The sequence below is a fragment of the Gopherus evgoodei genome, chromosome 7, assembly GCF_007399415.2.
Source record: "Gopherus evgoodei ecotype Sinaloan lineage chromosome 7, rGopEvg1_v1.p, whole genome shotgun sequence".
NCBI classification, from domain to species: Eukaryota; Metazoa; Chordata; order Testudines; family Testudinidae; genus Gopherus; species Gopherus evgoodei.
The window spans coordinates 9,312,454-9,331,017 of record NC_044328.1 but is presented as its reverse complement, the minus strand read 5'-3'; the positions used below and the strand labels follow the sequence as shown (position 1 = coordinate 9,331,017).

Here is an 18,564-nt window from a genome sequence, read left to right as displayed (position 1 = left end):
ACAAAGCACTGGAGAATAGTATATACAATAAAGGTTGTGCAATGGTAGCAGACACTAGATCTATGATCTAATAGGTCTCTCCTATCTCGTTTCTATAAATTTATGCATAATATTTACCCAGTTTTATTATTTGTATTGTGGTAGCCCCAGAAACCCTAGTTATAGACCCAGGTCCCATTGTGCAAGGTGCTGTACAAACACAGAATAAAAAGACAGTCTCTGCCCTAAGGAACTCCCAATCTAAGTATAAGACAAAAGGTGGATACAGACAGACAGGGGACCACAAGGAAACGGTGCTCAATTATCCTCCTTTAATTCTTTACTAATCCAGTCCCTTATTAGCTGCTCCATTATCTTCCCTGAGATCAATGTCAGGCTGACAGACCTCTAATTAGCAGAGTCATCCTGTTTATCCTTTTAAAAAATTGGCACAACATTACCTTTCATCCAGTCTTCTGGAACTTCCCCAGTGCTCCAAGACTTATTGAAAATCAAGATTAATGGTCTACCAAGCTCTTCAGCCAACTCTTCAAAAACTCTTGGATGCAAGTTATCTGGACCTCTGATTTAAACATGTCTAACTTTAGTACCTTCTGTTTAACATGTATTACCATTACCATATGATGAGACTACATAATCTGTTTTTCCCCAAGTGCAGAACAGAAATATTTATTGAACACTTTTGTATTTTCTGCATTATTATTAATAATTCTACCATTTCTATCTAGTATTGGACCAATACCATTGTTAGGATTCTTTTTGTTCCTAATATATTTTAAAAACTCCCTTTTATTGTCCTTAACTCCGCTAGCCATAGATTTCTTCTTGTGTTCCTTTGCTTCCCTTATCAATTTCCTGCAACATCAGATTTATGTTCATGACTATCAACTTCTCCCTTCTTCCTTTTGTTATATATTCTTTTTACTTTTTGTAGCTGCCTTCACTTCCCCTCTAAACCAGATCAGCTTTTAATCAGTTGTGGGATTTGGGCTTTTGGGGTATCTAGTAGGATGCTCTTAAATTACTCCCAATTATCATTCATGTTATGCAGGAAGAATCCATAAGATTTAGACCCAGTTTGCATGTGAGGATCTAGAGAGAGCTTTGAGTCAAAGATGACTCCCGCGGTTATGAGCTAGAGGAACAGGGAAGATGGTGGTATTGTCCACAGTGACTGAGAAGAGGGAGCAGGCAGGGCTAGAGTAGAAAAATTAAGAGCTCTGTTTTAGCCATGGTTAGCTTGAGCTGGCAGTTGGACACCCACAAGGAGTTGTCAAAGAGACAGGCTGAGATTTTAATTTGGACAGATGGAGACTGGTCCAGAGTGGAGAGGTAGATGTGAGTCATCCACAGAGACATGAGAGGTGAATTTGCATTTGAAGTGTTGTTAAACCTACTTGAACATGCCAAGGGGTTTTAAAATGTAGTTTTTATTAGCTGCAGTAACTGAGATAAGACCCAGTCCCTGTTTTACAAATGTGCCCTGAAAAACAGTCACATTAATACATCAGTCACAGAGACTATTGCTTTCTAACCACAGCATGAATTGAATAGTAAGAGGGAATCAGACTATTGCCATTTGGATCCAGCACTATCAACATCAGCCTAAGACTCAGCAGCACACAGAGGAATACAACACACTAGTAAATCTGAAGACAACTTCATATTAAGGAATTTTACTATAGTTGTTCAAACTCAGTAAATGAGTTTTCCATCACTGAAGGAGGATTGAAGGGAACACAGCAAAGGAAAAGTGCCTACCAGGAAAATATTCTATTCACTTGAAATCATAGAACTTATAAATCTTGGGCCCTCTCTCCGTAGAAGGCAAGAACATTTGTGAAGATCCAGAGCAGAAGAGCCTCACACCCTTTACAGCAGATCACAAGCCCACTCCTACCTTCATCACATCTGTTGGTTCTCTGCATTCACCTGAGCTTCCCCCTCCGCTGAGATTTTAAAGGCATGTTGGGTGAATCAGTGCTGACAAGGGGATCATTAATTTACACTGCTTTTCCCATGTAACATCCACAGATGTGAAGAAAGAATCATAATAATTGTGACCCTGGCTCTCCTGCTTCTCATCTGACCACAGTCCAGTTTTTGCTGTGATTCATGGAAGTTATGACAGGGAAAACAAAATGATCCAAACTCCAATTATCCCCCAGATAGTTCATCCCCAAGTTCCTAGAGAAAACTCATTTTGTTCATGCAAATTTCAGATTATGCAAAGGGTCTAGATGTCCCTCAAGAAACTTGGATTGTGAGGCATATTTTTTCAACAACAAGTAGGGGACTATGGGTGCCTCAGTGTTTGGGAACCCAACTGGAGACACCTTGAAAGGCCCCGACTGTCACATGGTGGATGCTCAGAATTTTTGAAAGTAGAACCCTTTTAAGGTATCTGAAGCAGGGCACACAAAAATGGAGGTGCCCAAAATCACTAGACACTCTTGAAGATTTAAGGCTGTATTTGTTAAAAGTAACTACTGAGCACCAACACTATGATCAGCATTATATACACCTGGTCCTTACCCCAAGAAGTTTATCATCTAAGAGACAAACCAAAAAGACAACAGGTCATTATAAAGAGCAGGTTTTTCTCCGCTGTGGGCAGTGTCTGTGAGGACCCAGAACTCTTCTCTGTTCTTTGTATTTACCACCTGGAAAAGAAGAAAATGCCAATGGCTTCTTAGGATTTTGGACTCCCCTGTGCACCTGTCCTGGCTCTACCTGCAATATCTCCTTGACACCTAGCCAGGGTGCAGGGAGTGAGCAGAGATTCCCCTGCAGGGACTCTGCCTGGATGTTGGAGGCATCGCTGTGGTGCTGATATTGACCAGCATGTGGGGGTGGGGGGTCATGGCAGTGGCAATGGGTAACCCTGGGGCCTTGCCAACAGAGGGCATGAATGCAGGGGTTGGCCACCAGGCAGAGAAAACCCAGTGGTGGGGATGGGCTGATGGGGGCTGGGGTCATCAAGGGGAACAGACTGGAGTCGGGGGACCAAATAATGGGATGGGCTGGGGATGAGGGACCCCTGCTTAAAAGCCTGTTAATTTGTACCCCCCTTCAGCCACCCTCCCCAGCCTGTACCCCCCAGTGGAACACTGCTTCCCTGGGGGAAGGATTCACCCTTCAGCTGCAGTTTGGCTCAGTCCCGCCACACCTGGCTAAACTCAGCATAGAGACAAACCTATCTAGCCTCCTGGGACCTGTGTGGGTAAATCTGCTACAGCTGCCTTAGCTGTCTAGTGCTTCATTAACAGCTGACCCATAGAAAAACTGCGTGCGCAGGGCATGGGGAAATTAGGCCTGAGCCCATCTGCTTTGATAAAAATGAGGCTGAATGGTAAAGATTTTGGGGCACTCTGACATAGAGGGACTGAAGCATTTAAAAAATGCATATAGGTTTGTACCATTGGAGTAATCATGGGAAGACTCACGGAAAGAGCATGTGGGGAGAATGATCTGGAGGAGTAAGGAATAGACATGTAGCACACGGACATCAGGAGTGTGTTACACGCACAGGGGCACTGTGCAAGAAAGCAGAAAGAGACAAGTCGGGGGAAAAGATACTGTTTGAAGACAAACACTATAACCACAAAACAGATGCAAACAATTGTTAAGGCATGAAGTGTTGCAGCACTGCTAACATCATATGTTTAAAAATCATGAGTCAGGCCCCCCCAATCACAAGACTGGCTTTAAAATCATGGCATTTTAAAAAATAATAAATGTTGGGCTCTTTTTATTTGCCTTTTAGTTTCTGAGCTCTCACCAGGACCCTGTTTTCAAGTCTTTCTCCACAGTAATCGAGGCTAGAAACTTGCTTCTTTCTAAAATGAAAGCTGAGATTTGCATGCATTCTCTTGACTCCAGCAGCTGGGATGCTCAGAAAAACACCCAATATTGTGAGACCCACAATAAGATCGTGAGAGCTGGCAATACTGTGTTGACAGAGCATTTGCTCTGCTGCCTAACTGGAACATATCCTGTTCAAAGAGCATATTGCTTCAGCATTACTTATCTGTGCTGGAGGTTCCGGGTCCCTTTGAGCAACAACTTGTGCCCATCTGTTTCCCTCCGTATTGTGCAACAGAGGGGAGCGTGCGTCTATATAACTGAAGATCACAGACTAAGGTCAGAGAGCCTGTCTCTCCTCTCAGCAAGGTCAGTTTTACTCCTCTGCACATCAGTTAAAATTGGCTGCACCCAATTTACAGCAGCGTAAGTGGAAAGGGAACCAAGCTCAATATTTTTGGAACATATCACGTAAGTGGTAAGTTTCCAGGGGAGAGTCACAATAAATAAAACAACAACATAAAGTGTCTTTGTTATAACTCTAGCCAGTTTAGAAAGTTTAATAGTACAGGACAATATGTTCTTAAGTGCAAATCTAGCAGACACCATGAGATCTAGAAACCCAAGGATTATTGTGTGCCTATATTGATTTTGAATGGCATGCTTTCCTGTTCTGTGATTTTGTTTTTTCATATCCTACTGCATAATCATGCACAGCAACTGAAAACAAATCCATCAATTTGAGCAAAAATATTGAGCCAGGTCAGTGGCTGGGGTGAACTGACCTAACTCCACCTGAGGATCTCTCCCAGCATTTGTAGTTGTACCACAGATGTTTTTAATCCAGTTCAACAAATGCACGCATAAAGCTCTGTTCAGTGCAATGGCAGTGATAGATGTGGTGGTGTTTGTTCACTGGGCACTAGCATTCAGAACAAACATTTGTATTTTTTAAAAGAATTTCTTCATGGAGCGCCAGGCAGCAGCGCTGGTCTCTGAGCTCTGTAAAAAATAGAAGGCGGGGGCTACACTTGAGCCTGTTTTCTAGTTGGAATAGTGGAAAGCTCTCCCCATTCTTAGCTTCCAGACCTTTGTAGTATTTTTCATTCAAAGAATGAAAGCAAGCATGCAAAGTATTCCACTTAGGAATATTCACTTGTTTTTGTGGCAGCCATTCTAACTTCCTGATCCTCGCTGATGCCATCTTGGGTGTAAATGGCTGGTATGAAACACAAATCGCAGACTTTGAAGGGAATATTTTAAAGTATGTAATTAAAAATGACTGTGGATTTTCTGTCAGCAGAGGATATTTGATGCACCTGTTCTCTCTCTTGCAGGGATAATCCCATTCTAATCCTTTTTAAAAATTTCACCTGCCTTTAAAAGTCTGTTGCTGCCCTTTTTGAAGGACGGACCAGTTTTTCTAGTGATGATATACTGACCATCTGCCAATGGCAGACATTTCACTCCATGCAATAGTGATAATATTAAGATGAAAAAATGAATTGGTTTGGGTTGCTGTGACATCTATTTCCATGTTTTTCTGTATATTAGTATTCATATGGTGATAGAGTATTATTACTGCTATTATTATTTTGAAATAAACTTCAGTCTGATGATTTACCAACATCAATCTATAACAGAAATGTAGTGACTCCTAAAGGGATCAGAAATTCACTTGACCTTTAAGTGCATGGCCTGTTCATGCTCCCATTATTATTATTTGTAATGCAAGCACATCTAGTCATGCTCCAGGACCCCACTGTGCTAGGCACAGCACAAACACAGAGCAAAAAGATGGTCCTTACCCCCAAAGAACTGATCTGTGCATGTAGGAGACCCTGCATATATGGCCTATAGCACTTCAACACGGAAAGTGGGGGGAGAGTGACCTTAGCTGACTCTACAGCAGGTTGAAAGCATTGTTATTATTTGCTAAGAACAATAGCCAGGATAAGCATTTATTTTCTGGGACTTGTTTACACTGTAGCTGCTGCCTTTCCATTTCCAAATTGATCGATGTCTTTATTTTATTTTTTTGTTTCTAACAAGAGGTTCTGAGCATGTGTACAAAAACTTACTGTCTAGATGCAGTGTTCATTGGCAATGTCACACTAAACGAACTCAGGCCTGGATCCTCAACTCCCACTGATTTCATCACAGCTAGGCCTCTCAATATCTTTGAGAATCTGGGTCTCAGTCTCCATCCCGCATCCTTCATTGTTAGCCTCATCTTTTGCTGACATCCAGTTGTGCTTACCACTGTACTGAAGATGGATGACACATGACCTCTGGCTCATAGATCTGCCAGGCTATGGCCCTTAACCTGCCTGTTGCTGCATGTTAAGCAGACTCCTGTGCCCACATAAAGTCCCATTTGATCTCAGTGCGAGTCCACACAGGCACATGGATCCACTAGCACAGAGCGGATTGCTGGATTGGGGTCTAAATAATCTCACACTCCCTTCCCGCAAGACATTGAGGGCCAAATCATGGCTCTACTGAAGTCGATGGCGAAACGCCTATTGATTATAATGGAATTAGGAGCAGATGAAATTTACACTGTGCCCTAAAAGACAACAGACTTGGGCTCTGACAGACCAGTGGAAGAAATGAATTCCAGAGTCAAGGGCCTTCCACTGAGGGCACCCTGTCCATGGGCCCCTAGAGACTATTATTATCAGCAGTGCCACAACTGATGTCTAGAGTCATGGTGGTGCATAGAGAGAGAGTGGGAATTTCCAAGATACTCAGGACCACGCTGGCCCTTTAACTCTGTGCAACCCAGCCCACGTTACATCTTGGTGACACAGTCTATTCTACTAACGCTACCCTGGCTGTAGAGGTTTACTTATGGGAAAATGATATTATTAATCAGTTCTTTCCCTTGTTAATCTGGAAAGGCTGCTGAACATAAAGTAGGAACAAACAGTAAATGGATGAATTATTTAGAGTTAATAAGAGGTATATAGAGAGAATATTTTTACAAGCTTACACCAATGCTGTTTTCTCTTTTTTCAAAAAAGCACAGATAAAACCCAAATATTTTCCACTTCTAACCAGGGAAACACACAAAAGAGCACCAGTATCATCATTTACTTTTCTTCTAAAAGGTATTCATTCAATTTCTTCCAAAACCTTTAGGGATAAATTTCCAACTCGGCCTCTAAAGCTGAACTCACACATCTTGCACAGGTTTCAGAGAGGTAGCCATGTTAGTCTGTATCAGCAAAAAGAACAGGAGTCCTTGTGGCACCTTAGAGACTAACAAATTTATTTAAGCATAAGCTTTTGTGGGCTAAAACCCACTTCATCGGATACATGCAGTGGAAAATATAGTAGGAATACTGCATGCATCTGATGAAGTGGGTTATAGCCCACGAAATCTCATGCTTAAATAAATTTGTTACTCTCTAAGGTACCACAAAGACTCCTCGTTCTTTTTACATTTTGCACAGGCAGCCATTTGGCAGAAGAGTTAGCAAGTGGGATTTTAAAGGTCCCTTTGGAAATTTGCTATTGAAAGTTGCTCATTGACACACACACACCTTAAGCTCTATCTACACTGGAACTGTTCCCCAAATCCAGCAATCGATTGCCACCTACTAATGTGGCTCATTTCCACTTTTGCCAATACCCAAGTGTCAGCAAGGGAAGGCAGGATTTGCACTGGTGGAATTTATCTTGGTAGCAGGCAGGAATAAATCCACCAGGACCAATCACAGCTTTCCTTGTTGACACTTGGGGGTTTCCCTCATGGAGTTATATCAGTGGCTGAAATTCCCAGTGTAGACAAGACTTAAGTAATACTGTACAGTGGGCCAACACAGGCCAATTCAATCCTGCTCAAGCCCTCAAAATATGATTTAAGTGGTACTTAAGTGGTGTATAAGCCCTCTGCACAGCAATGAATTTCATCTATAGATGGCAAAACAACTGTTCCGTTACCTGATACTCCTGAAACTTTATTTTATTGGCATGCCGTGGTTTTCCTGTGTAGTTTCTTGTATCCTTACTTTTTTAGGACCCTACAAGCTCATATCAATGCTATTTCTCTTTTCTTTAATGCTCAAAATGTCACTCATAGGCATTTCTGGGTAAAGCGAATAACAGTCTCCTCACCTTGGATACTTGGTGACATCAGGGAATTTCTTTTGCAAGCTCTTTTCTGATTCCAATGAAAAAAGAAAAGCAAAGTTTTTTTTAAAGAATTTAAAGGGAATTTGGGAGATTTTTAGAACATCATGCAATAATGGGTTTTGAGGGCCTGATCCCAAACTCAGTGAAGTCTTTCTGTTGATTTCAGTGGGCTTTAGATCAGGTACAGTTGCCAATGACTCATTCAAAATGATATAGGAGTTCTTTCATTTTCTTTTCTTTCTGGGGCAAATGCAGCCCAGGCAGAAGTGGGCGCAACTCCATTGACTGCAAGGATGTGGCAGCAACTTTACACAGATCTGGGTCTATGTCACGAGACGATCTTCAACTTGCACAAGAGCATTTTACTCTAGCGCATACGATTTACATTCTTCTCTCACCATAGGAATGTCAATGCTTTCAAAAATAACTTACAAGCACATAAAGTCCTGGAAAATTAAGTTTGCCTCCTCGCCCCCTGCCTCTCCATCAGCTTTCCTCCACTCTGTCACAACACTGACCTCAGCCCATTGTCTGGAGGAAACTTCTTTTCAGGGAGTGACAGGTAATTTATTCTCCATCATGACTCATTCCTGGGCATTTTGAAGAACAGAGAAAGATCACCCCCGTACTCCAAATTGTGACAATGCACACTATGGAAAGTGTTAATGTAATGCAAATGATTATAATCTCAATGCTGGGTGAACTTGAACTGCAGCCCCAGAGGTGAATGGACAGGTCTTTTTCACCTAAACCCCTGGGCCTTTTGGATTTTTTGCTTGTAAAGTTGATGGGGTCTGTTCCTGCAGCCCTTACTTATGAGATTAGTCCTCACTTGGGTGAGTAGTCCTGGCATCTGGCTGTCTACTAGCCCGAGGCAGGTGATAGACATGAAACTCCAAGTGGTTTGCTTTCATTATGTTTCATACAGGCCGGAGTTAGTAGCATGCCTACAGTCCAATGAATTGAGTTGTCTTGCAAGAGTAATTAGTCTTTCCTCTGTTTAATTGCCCCTAAGAAATACTTTCAAAGTACCCCCCTCCTCATACTGACACGTTCAGCCATCCAATATGGTTTGTGGCACAGATGAATTTGATGCTGGGCTATATTACTATCATTTTCATCTCATCGTAGTTGTACATGAAACCTTAAGTTGTTCTTGGTTTGAGTGGATTATGTGCAGTTCAAAACTTACTTGGACCCAGGGGTTGTCTCCAAAAACCAGAAGTGGAGCCCACAAATGTTGGTTATCATGTTAACTCTGAAGTTGTGTTATCTTAACTCGTGATACAGCTGACGTCTTTGGGAATGGCCAGCTGGGAACTTAAGTTCATCAGGGACAAAAACTGAGATTTTGATCCCCATCCCCCCCCTCACCACCATCTTGGACATGGCCCTTTACCCACACGTCCAGCCCACATCCAAGTCTTCCCCCTTCAATCTGCATAACATTTCTCAGCATTAGCCTTGTCTGTATGGACTGCCAAGGCTCTTGTTCAGGCCTTTGTCCTGTTCCCCTTAACTACTGCAATCCCTTATTTAGCCTTGTAACCTGCCGCTTTGTTCCCCTCAGGTCCATTCAAAAGGTGGTTGTTACATTCAGTTTCCCTGCTCTTTGTACTGACCACCTCACTCCATGCTCTGTGTTCCCTCATTGGTTATGCTTTCAAGGCCTGCATTTAGCCCCACCCAACCTATATCTACTAGCTTAGTGAGATATCAACTTCTGCCTTCACTTTGACAGAGGGCAGCTTCAATTGCCCACCTGTCCACTTCTCCCTCTAACACTCCTGCACATGGGGGAAACTCCCCTGCAGTATTGGTAAAGCTGCAACCTCAGTATGTTTTAAATCCCTCCTTGAAACTTACTTCTGTTGTGATGCCCCAAAACCTACTCCTGTCTGGCACAGGTAAAGCATGTGGCAAACTGACTTCTGCTTTTATGATAAATTATTTTTATGGCTACCTCATTCACTTAATTCCCCACCCCTATTCGTCTCACTTTTGTCCTGACACCTAGACTGTATTTTTGCTAGACTCAGGTACTGTTATCTTTATTACTGGTCCTTCCATTCCTAGAATCTTTGGGCCCTGATCCTTGACTGGAGTTGTTAGGCACTACTATATATAGATAATAAACAACAATGTGCCTCTTTCCATCCTTAAAGGGAAAGCACAACTGAGTCCTCATGCTGTAATGCACCGGCAGGGGAGAGGTACATCTTTTCCATGGATGGATTAGCTGCTGAATATTCCAGACAGGTCTGGGTGGCTCTGCATGACACAGATGGGATCAGCTATCTTTTTAGGTAGATGGAATGACACATCAAAAGTCCTCAGATCATGTCCCTGGTGGGATGGGCCAAATGGAGGATCTAGTTCTCTAGCCACTGAAATGTGAATTTTACACCACTCTTAGGAATACATTGATTGATCCACTGCCTAAAAACAAGTCTAGGCTGGCAGCTAAAGAGAAGGTCATTTGACATTATCAGTGCAGAAAGAACCCAGACTATTTTCAGCAAGCAATTTTGCACACAATGTACTTGAGTTCTTATATCAAGCCCAATCACTGTGGCATCCATGCATCTAAGAGCCAAATTATGCCATCAGATTTACACCTACCACTCACACTAATTCTAATGGGAGCAGAATTCATTCCTTAGCAGGCAGAGAAGGAAGAAAAAACACACTGTATCCAGCGCTGCCTTAGAGCCAGTCCAGTTGCCTTACTCATCCGAGTTGTCCCACTGAAGACAAGGGAGTTGCTCGGGTGAGTAAGATAAGCTAGCGTTAGCTCTGAATTTGCCCCTTAAAATATGGGTGGGCATTCATAAAATTTTAAGTAACACTTTCTTCCAAACTATAGCAATTCCTGAAATGCCTTGCAGTGGATTTTTGAATTTTTATTGGAATGTACAAGAGTTTTCCTGCTTTATGTACCATCCTGTGCATGATGTATTGAGGTTTTGCATACACCGTAATATAGATACTGAGTGGTACAAGGTGTAACTTGCCCACTCTTCACTCTAACCTTCAATGGGCTTCCATGGGTCCAAATAACCGATTTCAATTGATTCCCAGGGAGCACCAGTAACAGATAAGTGGACTGAAGAGCCAGTAGCAAAGGGGTTATTAAAAGAGGCGTTCTTGGAGGCTTTACAATGCACAAGTAAATCATTTGGAACACGATTAGATTGTGTTCAAGGAAAAGTGTGGAAGGAACGGCTTATACCCCAGAGGTGGATAATCATTACCTGAGCCTTTTCTGATTTTGACTACCTGATCACCCCAACTGATTGCATATCAAATCGACTCCTGGTTGATACTCCACGATGACTGAGACTCTGTGCCAACCCCATTAAACCAAGTTTCCTTTATGATGGTCAAGGAGGAGCTTGGAGCCCTGGTGACTGCAGTGTTGTGTCAGCTGCTGCCACAATGATTAACCCAGCTATTTTTATGTACAGTGCTGGGTCTGAAACCACACACACACACACACAGGTTTTAAAGGGGCAACTCATATGAGTAAGAGCTAGAGGCCTGGACCTTTATACAGTACGACAGAGTTTGTACAATGGTTCCTGATCCGTAGAGAAAAGGGAGTAGAGTGTACTATTAGGATTTGAAATTACTGTATTAATGACTATGCTTTCACTCTTGTTCAGTATGTTTCACCTTCAAAGCATTTACAACCTTTAAGTAACTAATCCTCACAATTAGTTCTGCCCAATTTACAGATGGAGAAACTGAGGCAGAAATGTGCAATGACTCACCACAGGCCAAAGAGGAAGTCAGCATCTAGGGGCCACATTAATCTTTGGTGTAACTCCACTGAATGAGTGATGAATTTGGCCCAAGCTATTTCTTTTCACATTGACCTCTCATAATTGAGGATCCACATATAAGACTTAAGTGACTCATTCATTCTTTCAGTCCCTAATTCAAGGCAGATTGAACCTTCTCTCTCTCTGAGGTAATTGGTGATGATGGGAAGAAAAACAATCTATAGAAAGAAAAGGCAGCAGTTCTCTCAGAAGAAAATATACTTGGACAATTCCAGCAATGCTCTGCTGTTAACATCATAGACAAAACTGGATTGATGTTTCGGCACTGGGCAGGGTTTATAAACATCCCTTAGTGCACATGCTGGCCATGCTATTTGGAACCTATGCTGGAGCTGTATTTGCTCTGTATCCAGCTTGATCAAACAAAAATCAGAAAGCGTCGCCCATCAGTTTGGGTTGGTTGTCACTAGAAATCTGAAATCAGGCACGTGAACTCTGGCACAAGGATTGTGCAAAAAACCAAACAAATTATACCCCAAAACAGAAAAACAACCACAGCCTGGAGATTTCCCCCTCAAATTGTATGCATATAGTTTGAGTAATCCAGACGGTCTCATCTTGCTGTTCATATGTGTTTTGTTCTTCTAGTTGTGGCAGGAGTTTATTGGTGGTGGGTTGCATTTATGACAGGAGCATAGTTAATGTGAAAGCATATTCACCTGCTAGTTTATCCATTCGTATTGTTTCCTATTTAGGTGCTGCAATTTTTGGAATCCCTGCACCATGCTTAAAGTCTCTTTTGTACTAGGGACTGTACACATGCAAAGAGTTCCTGCCCCCAAGAGCTTACCCATCAGGGATGGTCTAGACAATATTTGGTCCTGCCATGAGGGCAGGGGATTGGATTCGATGACTTCTCGAGGTCCCTCTTCCAGTCCTAGAATCTATGAATCTCTCTGCATTGATCTGTTTTTCAAGCTCATGTTATAAAGTCAGTAGGAATCCAACAAACACACGACAAACATCAAATCAACCAACCAAAGAACAACAATTAAAAGACTTTCCTAGGGTAAAGGCTTCAGTAAAATGATGGGGGCATGGTTTGTGTTTTCTTAATTTTAGCAGTAGTTTGAGGTTGTCTCCCTCATGTAGACTTTCCAAGTTGATCAGGTTTTCCATGACTCATGTGGCCCATTGTTTGGCCATCCAAGTTTTAACATCAGTTGTTCTTTCTGTATTCAGTAAGATACTGCAGCCATCCTGAACTGGGAATTCAGTTATTTCCTCAATGCCTGATCCCCTAAGAAAGATTGCAGGAGTCTATGGGAGAGAGTGACTGCTGAGATGCAAGAACTAAGCGAGGGTATCCCCACCAGATATGCAGGAAGTAACCTGTCTCCTGACATTTTCATCAGCCTCTATTCATTTTTTAAAAACTATTTTTAAGTGCAACTGTTCTTTAAGCTGTGTGCTTGCCCTGTTGACTACAGCGAGCAAGTAATAGTCTGAATAAGGCAGTCATCATTACTAACTCCCATTCAAATCAAAGGGAGCTATGTCCGAGTAAGCACTGAATACAAAGCAAGAAAGGACCTCAGGATTTGGGCCAATAACAGCATCTAATGCTCAGAGCACTTTTTATGCAAAGATCCTGAAGTGCTTTACCAGATCAAATATTATCCCCATTGCACATATGGGGAAACTGAGGCACAGAGCGGTCATGTGATTTTTACTTCTCACATGGCAGATCAGTTAGTGGCAGAGCTAGGAACAGGATTCATGTTTTCTGATTCCTAAGCTGCACCCATGAAACAATATTGCAGCACAGGGTCCAACAGAGGGGCAAAGGGCTGAGAAATCCTCTGCTCTCAGTAACAGCACCATACAGGATCAGGCCCAACGAGGAACCTAGACTCAAGTTTTTACATTTCTGGCCCAGTTACCATTATTGGCTCACAAGTTTGGCCTTGGAAATAGAGAAGAGAGGAGAGGAGGGGGGAAGAGAGTTCTTAGACATATTGTCAATATCTAAGCATGAGAAGAGGGAAAACAGCCCTTGGACACAGTGTCAATAACTAAATAGGAGATCGTCTCAAAAAGAGCGTGTTTTGCTGACAGACATCAAAGTGCTTCCATTGAAAGGAACTTACAAGAAAACAAAACCTTGAGATCAGCCTGTGTCATTAGCTACCAAATGGTTCCGCTTTGTTATTATGTAAATGACATATTGAAATACAAATTGGAAGCCTTACAGTATAATTATTGTTGCGTATTAATTTCCTTTATTTCTTACCAGCGTTTCCTGCTAAACCCCTCTTATCTAACATTGGTGAGGCCGCTTTGTTTGGCTTGTTTTCTTCGTCAGAGAGGAAAGAACAGCCATGGGAAATACAGGATTTAATTAAAAGTTTCTATTTCAATCAAATAATAAAACAACACACATTTCTCTGGCAGCTTTCATTTAAAACAACAAGGCTTACTTATAGTACTGGAACTCAAAGCACTTTACAAAGACGTCAGACACATCCCCGTGTAACGGGCAGGGACAATGAGGTGCAGAGAAGGGACTTGGCCATGTGATAAAGCTGGGAACCAAACCCAGATCTTCTGAGGCTTGGTTCAATGCCCTATCCGCTAAGCCACGCTGCCTCCCTGATAAAGGAAATCAGCAGTTTCTTTACTAGTGTTCACATTCCTGTATGCGATCCCATACGTCACTTAGGTCCTCAAAAGAAGGGTTAAACATAGGCCTTGTGCTGGGGTCCCCTGCCCGGTGGCTGACTTTCACGCACAGGATTTCCCTGATCTGCAGTCCCCTGCATTTGCCACTAGATACCACTCCTTCCTCATTGGATTTAGCTACCATTCCCCAGAGTGCCTCCAGGCTGAGTGATCCACTATTATTTTGTTAAAGGTAGAAGACTCCACGCAAAAGCAGAGGTGTTACTCTGTCTCCCCTATGGTGCACTGTTACTGTTAAGTAAGTGGGCAGCATGAGCTAGGCCCAAGCCAATGCTCTCTATGGCCAGAGGCAGCAAAACGACTTTGATGTTATTTACACATGGAAATGTCTCAGTATGTCTTTGAACAGCGAATGCTACATCACAGGGAGAAAGAAAGAACCACAAAGAGAGAGCCTTGAGGAAATGTGTAGCCTTTTATTAATCTAACCAAAAGAACAGTGGGAAGATCTTCATTACTTGATTTGAAGGTTGTAAGGCTCTGGGTTATTTAAACTGTATTTCAGGGGTGAGTTTATGACCACAGCTCAGGGAAGAGTACAGAGAGTGGATTGTTATCTTACCTTTGAAGCACGCAGGAATTGCCAAACGACAGAACAAAGGGAGTATTTAGAAAGATCAAAGCCTTTCTAGGTTTTTTGATATTGCTTTTAAGTGGATTTTGAAATGTAGCTCCTCCTTCCCTGACCCGCACTGCTGCTCCTCCTTATTTCGTGAGCAACAGCTGGACAGCAGAGGAGATTGTCCAGCTCAGCAAAGACCTAAATGGTGCAGCACATTACGCATCAGATACAAGTGGGAAAGCAGTGAAACACACACCAATTTTAAACACAAAATGGCCCCTGTCTCTCCAGAAAACAGTGGCCTTTGAGATTTCAAGATAAAGAAGGTGGCCGTGAGTTCTGAGACTGAACTCTCTGGAATAGGGATTGTTTTTATTTGTTCAACATCCAACACAGTGGGGCCCTGATCCTGACCAGAGGCATCTAGATGTTCCGGGAAGTCAAATAATAATGATAATATTGCTAAACAAGCCACCTCAATCAAGGTGTGGAAAGTACCATTAGGGGAAGCCTGATAATATACTGGCCAGAGACCTTACGGCCCAATGTTCCACAGTTACCGGTTATGAAGGACAAGGAAGAGACTAATTCACGTCATACACAAATGCTCTGTGCTTGGCAGGCCATAAGTCTGGAAGCTTCTGTTTCTTTATGGAACTGAATTCTGCCCCCAAAACTGACCTAACTCCAGGCTCAGAGCGGTATTAGTAAGATAAAGGAATATGTGTGGTTACCTACCTGGCCTCGGAAAACCTTGCTCCAATTTAACAAGTGTTTCTTGTGGTAGCACTGAAGCGGAGAGTTCTGGGTGTGCTGCTCATTTGCCAGCTGTGCGGTTCAGATCCGAGTTTACACTTCTCCACAGTTTGCAGTGTTCTGAGCCAGGATCTGGGTTTGGCCCTGCAAGCTAGGAGACTGAGGTGGCAAAAACAACACAGGGACCAGAGCTCACTTTAAAGGATAATGTCAAGATAGGCCCAGTTGTGGATTCAGCACAGGCCAAGGCAGTTCCTCTCCTTTCTGTATCCCCAACAGCCAATATATAGTCCTTCCCTGGAGCACTGGGTGCAAGTGGCAATGGTTGTGAGAGGTTCCTTGCTCATTAGTGATCAGAGAGGACACGCTCCCCGCTGCCACACGACCCGTCTGTAGCTCCCTGCTATTTCAGAGAGCACTGGGGTCCAAGCTGTGGGAATACACAATGAAGAAAAACCCCACACAAATATCTTCCCAAGATCTTACTCTATGCAAGGAACTGGCCACAGCAGCAGGCAGCCCTGCTATGTCATTTTCAACAGGACTTACTTTTAGGAAGGTAAATTGGATAACCCTGTAATTGGATCTCCTCTCATTACACAAGTGGTATCTTCAGACCCAAAGGGGATGAAGTATTTATGAGCACCTGCTGGGGAACAGCAAAGAAACACAGCTTCAGTAATAGCAGGATCAGGCACATGATACTGTATTTTAATGTGCCCCCATCTACCCAAGCTGAAATTATTTGTAGAGATGAGTGAAACAAGGGATACTTCAGACCTGAGGTATATTTAATCAGAACCCTCAAAGTTCAGCAGGGTTTGGATACTATTTTGCTTCTGTCTGGTTACTTCAGATTATGTAGCTCATCATCTTGGCAAATCCCAAAGGGACATAGCCTCCTGACAGATCAAATGCTATGTAGGTTGATCTTTGGTTAGGTCCTTAAAACTGAAAATCTAGCCAGACCATCTAATGTCCGTCATTTGGAATTTTATTTTGGTGAACACATCCGTGCTCACCGGCCATGGAGCCGCATTCCTTGTTAGACATGCTTTGGAATTCATTGGTCTTTCATCCTAGCAATATGCCTGTGCCAAGAAAGCCACTGAAACTGAGTGAGTGCTGATGGAGGTGGGTTTGGCTACAAAAATCCTCATTTCTGATCTTGTCCTGCCATTTAATATGAAGCAGCTGAGGAAGATGATAAAAACAATCTGGTGTTCTTCACCTTCCTCCATGCCCACATTTCACTGCTGTATGTTAGCATTGATGCAACCGTGGTTCTATAGATCCAGACCTTCGTAGCAGGCTTGATGTCTCCCGCAGAGGCCACCAAAGGGCCTGAAACATGGTGGTGGCTCATATGTTATTAGAAAAGAGCTCACATTATTATTGAAATATAAATAAAATACGGTTCAGTGACTTATAGCAACTTTTCTTCCAAGGATCTCAAAACACTTTATAGTGCACTGAGTCTCACAGCATCCAATGGAATAGGCAAATATCATAACTTGACAGATGGAGGCACAGCATCCAGGGGTGTGGCCACTTCCCATCAGCTTCGCTGGCATAAAGTGACCACAGACTGGGAGTCAGAAGTCTCCTCGTAGGATATACCCTGGGTGTAGGGGCCGCTCCAGAAGATGCAGAGTTGGTTCTGTGGAAGATGTTCTGAAGTGGGATGTGGGTTTTGTATGAGAACTTGGTAGCAGAACTGGACAAGTACCTGAAAAATATTTTCCATGCATATTGGAAATAAAAAGCAGAATTCGCTCTGGATACATTTGTGCCTCCTTTTTGCGTTCACTTTCTGTAATTCTCCTAGTGATTGAGTTTGCAGGCATGAAATGTACATGGAGGTGGTGAATTTTAAGTAACTGTCCACAGAAAGTGAATTTTGAATATGTGAACTGGAGTCAGCACTAAGGAGCACATAGGTCAGGCTCAATCAGCATGGCTTATAATTCAAACACTGGACTTTAACAACAATTTGCTCATGAACACTCTCTGGGCCAGGGGCAAGTCAGTCACATTAACTAGCAATAACACATCAATTTGAGAAAATCAGCAGCTGGTTATGGACAATTTGTGAACAGACAGAATTGGAATACATTATTTGCTAAGAATTATTCACTATTTGATAGCGCATGTAACTTTCTATGCATATCTTGGGCACTTTCATTCAAGACTTGCAAAGTACTTCATAAACACTAATGCATTAAGCCTCCAAAGACCTATGGTAGAGATGGATCCAAATGGTTCCCCGTTTTACAGATTGGTGAACTGAGATGCAGAGAAGTGACTTAGCCAAGGCCAGACAGAAAATCAGTGGCAGAAACAGGAATAAGACTTAAGAATTCTGTTACTTCATCCTTGCTTCAGCCACTAGAGCACACTTTTTAGCCAAGCTCATTGCGATAGAGGGTTTAGAAGGCTGGGTAGCCTCGTGGTTAGCACACCCAATTTCTGGCCATGCGCCCCTCTCTCAGGATGGTAATGGTGCCTGTTCCAGACCTTCAGAAATCTTCAGTTTTCCACCAGCATCTGGGCCTTGGCTCTTAAGTGGTGTGGTAGGGGGACCCAAGCCCTCCTTCTACACTCAGTTTCAGCTCGGGGACCTGTGGGAAGCAAACTGTCTGGATCTTCCATGCAGCAAGTCCAAGTTCACTTCCCTGGGTTACTCTTTACCATTAGGTCCCTTCAGTTTGGGGCATGGCCAAACAAGCAGTCTCTCAACAAACCACACAAAAGTCTAACGGAGCAGGGCCTCAA

The 18,564-nt window shown here is 42.8% G+C and overlaps 1 long non-coding RNA gene across 1 annotated transcript; it reads right to left on the bottom strand.

Moving 5' to 3' along the window:
- Nucleotides 1-14,927: 14,927 nt before the first annotated feature.
- On the bottom strand, nucleotides 14,928-16,432 carry LOC115654212. The gene is made up of 3 exons (XR_004001135.1): nucleotides 16,339-16,432; nucleotides 15,772-15,948; nucleotides 14,928-15,231 (listed from the first exon to the last, which is right to left on the bottom strand). It is a non-coding gene; the product is annotated as an uncharacterized LOC115654212 (long non-coding RNA).
- Nucleotides 16,433-18,564: the final 2,132 nt, after the last annotated feature.